The sequence below is a fragment of the Monopterus albus genome, unplaced genomic scaffold (genome assembly GCF_001952655.1).
Source record: "Monopterus albus unplaced genomic scaffold, M_albus_1.0 scaffold387.1, whole genome shotgun sequence".
Classification (NCBI taxonomy): Eukaryota; Metazoa; Chordata; class Actinopteri; order Synbranchiformes; family Synbranchidae; genus Monopterus; species Monopterus albus.
Window position 1 is genome coordinate 222,678 of NW_018128267.1, and position 3,955 is coordinate 226,632.

General features: G+C 41.9%; 1 protein-coding gene across 9 annotated transcripts in view; it reads left to right on the forward strand.

Moving 5' to 3' along the window:
- Positions 1–3,955, forward strand: part of lrfn2b (leucine rich repeat and fibronectin type III domain containing 2b) — a 224,279-nt gene that overhangs the window by 48,866 nt on the left and 171,458 nt on the right. The gene's annotated exons all lie outside the window — the stretch shown is intronic.

Genomic DNA, 3,955 nt, shown 5'->3' on the forward strand with positions numbered 1-3,955 from the left:
GGCCCGGGCGCTGTCCTGCCGTGCCTGCCCCTCTGTGGGTCGGCCGGTGCGCCGACGCCGCCTTCAAGCCTGCTCCTGTGCGGGTCGGCCGGTGCGCCGACGCCGCCTTCAAGCCTGTCCCTGATCCTACCCCTAAGCGGGTCGGCCGGTGCGCCGACGCCGCCTTCAAGCCTGTCCCTGATCCTACCCCTAAGCGGGTCGGCCGGTGTGCCGACATCACCCCAGAGGCCGCCCTTTGGCATGATCGCCAAAACGTCCCCGCTGAGACCAATAAACCCAGGTGCACCGACAACAGTGTCCCCGCCAGTGTACCAGGTCTACAGTGTGCTGACGAGATCCTGCCCCTAGAAGTGATTACCTCTGGTCCTGTAGGGCTTGGCTGGACCGCCAATGTTCATAATTTCCTTGTGAGTTTTGTGTTTCACCTTGTCTTGTATGGTTTTGTTTAGTTTTAGTTCTCTTATTAAAGAGACGGTTTTGTTCATCACTTCTTTGTCTGGCCATTTAATGAGTTCACCAAACACTTTTCGGCCACATTACGCGCGCTGTTTCTGACAGATGCTGACACCATGCGTCCCAGAAATGCAACCGTGGGTCGTCCTATCTGCAATTTATCCTTGGAAACTTTAAAGCCTCCCTGAGCCAAGTTTCTGACACCATACCATACTATCTTTATTTATAAAGCACTGAAACAACCGAGACAGACCAAAGTGCTGTACAGTGTGATTAACAATATAAATTAAAAATAAACACAACTCACAAGGAAAGATCAAATCAACACCAATATCAGACATCAGTCAATACAGATAAAATCAACACAAAAATAAGATATCAATCAATACAGATAAGATCACACCAATAGATAGTATCAAAACGCCAATGAGAATAAATAAGTTTTCAAAAGGGACTTAAAAACTGGCAAAGAAGAGGCTTGTCAAATGGGCAGTGGTAAATCATTTCATAATTTGGGAGCAGCAGCCGCAAAAGCACGCGGCACGATTGCCTCTAAGCTTGCACTTTGTTCTGGGCACACTAAAAAAAAAACTGATTGGTAGATCTCAGGGAATGCATAGGTGTATGCCAGTGAAGCAAGTCAGATAAATACTGAGGTGTGAGGCCATGGAGGGATTTAAAAGCAAATAACATTTTGTAGTGGATCCTAAAATAAACAGGTAACCAATGCAAGGAAGCCAAAACTGGAGAAATGTGTTCATATTTACTTGTGCCTGTTAAAAGACGTGCTGCAGTGTTTTGGACCATCTGGAGGCGAGCAATAGAGGACTCACTAATCCCCAGATACAGTGCATTGCAGTAATCCACTCGGGTGAAACTACAGAGAGGATCCAGGATGGAGAGGATCACTGCAGACCCTCACACCCGGGACATAATCTGTTCGAACTCCTCCCCTCTGGACGGCGTTACAGGTCACTGTGCACCAAGACAACCAAGCACAAGGACAATTTCTTCCCCCGGGCCATCACTCTGATGAACACTTGACCCACAGCAGTATGACTGGACAATAACCCTCAGTGCAATACCTGTAAATATACATTGTACAAATTATACAGATCCATGAAGCGCTCTATTTTTATTCCTAATTATCTCATTTCAATGAGCATTCCTTTGTCTGTCTGCATTGGTTACTGCCTGTTTATACTGTTTATTTTGCATTGTTTGTTGCTTGTTAATACTGCTTATTTTGTTATATTACACAGCCTTATGTTGGTTTACTGTTTACTTGTGTCAGAATTGGCGCATGATGCTGCCGAAAATGTCGTGGGTGAACTCAGTTAAATGGCCAGATAAGGATATGTTAAACAAAAACCATCTCTTTAATAAGAGCACTAACGCTGAACAAATGAGACAAGACACGGTGTAACAGAAAACACACTTATAGATTGATAATACAGTTCATGGTCATAGCCAGCAAACACATACATCCAAAGAATCCAAAGTTCGTAGTCCAAAAGAGAAGTCCGATAATTCATACACAGGAAAGCAGTCCAAAATAAAAGGGCAAAGCAGAACAGAAATGTCAAAGTACACGAGCCGGGTCAAAACACAAAATACCAAAACCAAATAATGCTAGAGAGTCAGAGCTGGAGTCTAGAACAATCTGGCAGTGTCCTGGTGGGAGGACACTGCCTAAATAGAGGTAAAAAACAGGTGCAAACAATAAGGAGCAGGTGAATTAATGATGATTAAATAAAAGGGCCAAAACTGAGGTGAAACAAAACAGGAAGTAATGTGAAAATAAAAGCATGACAGGAAGCAAGAGGGGCAGGAGCGTGACACACTCTAGTCAGTGACAACTTTCAAATACTACTTAAACATTAATGAAGCAATATTCAAATAATATAGATTACATATAAAAATACAACACTCCTTGGATAATTTTCCTACATTATGAGTAGTTTCACTATAATAAGTGTGACTTGTTGCAATGGATTTCATGTAATAATCAGTTACCTATAGGAACACATTTATTCTTACAGTATTGTTGGATTCTGAGTGAAAAGCATTAGGGATGGTGTAGAAAGAAGGAAAAGTTACAACAAGTGAGACCTATTTTCATGTACATATAAGCACATCAATACTGATGTGCAATAAAAATCCATAACCTATCATTTAACACATTTTACCCACTAGAGATGCTATGGAATGACCTCAAGAGAGCTGTTCACACCAGAAATCCTAAGTACTGTATATGTATGAGCTGAAGCAGCTCTGTGAGGAAGACTGGTCCTAAATTACCCGTGACCATCATGCAGGTCTGATCCACAGTTAGTGGAAACACTTGTTTGAAGTTATTGCTGTTGAAGGGGGTTCGACCATTGACAGATGAACAGAGTAGAGATCTGCTTTGCTAGTCCTGCACATTTATAGCATTATTCAGACTCAAACTTCTTGTGCATATCGGTTCCATGGAGACTGTCCTCCTGTAACATGTGAGAGTATATGTTATTTGTGCCAGCAGGTTGTTATGGAAAACTGTTACGTATAAGTTTTGGTGATATCTAGCAACCGTAGGAATCATGGTATGAGGAAAGAAGTAAGTAACCTCATGTATTATATAGAGGCATAAAATGCTTATGAGGAGGAGGTGGCTAGATACACAAAACACAAGACTTTCCCTCCGGAGATCCAAGTTCTATTCCAGTGTGTGGCTTGTGTTTTCAAGAGTTATTGTTACTAAATGTAATATAGTGTTTTGTTCCTAAACATGACCAAGTAGTTTTTGTCCTAAATGTTGTTTAAGATAGGCTGGAGAGCTTGTTTGTTGTGTGACATGTGTGTCTCAAAAATGTGGCTGAAATGCCTGTGGTGTAGACATGGCTTTAGGTTAGAAAGGTTAGGCTACTGGAAAATTATTGAGGAAACTAACAAGGAAGTAGACAGGTGATCTGAGTCATGTGACTAGGGACACAGAGCACGGCATGAATTCCAGGGACGTCTAAGGGCCAAATAAGGGAATGATAATTCATAAAAGAATACATAAGTAACAAAATCCAGAGAAACATAGGGCAAAGACATAACCAGTCCTGAGAGTTACCATATGTAGGCAGCATTACATGAAAAGCTGTAACCGGTAGTACACAGCAAAGATGTTTGACTCTCTGACATGTGATTTTGTAGATTTCCATCAATAGGCAGTACACACACAACTGCCCCCAGCATGATGGCAAATAATAAATGGACTTATAATTGTATATGCATTGCAGTACACTCAAAGTCCTTTCACGCTACTTGCCCATTCACCCATTCACACTCAAAATAAAAAATCAAATCAAATTTTATTTGCATAGCGCCAAATCACAACAAAAGTCATCTCAGGACACTTTACAAAGTAAGGTCTAGGCCTTACTGTTATCACTATTATTACAGAGGGAAAACCCAACAAATCCCCCTTGAGCACGCACTTGGCGACAGTGGGGAGGAAAAACTCCTTTTAACA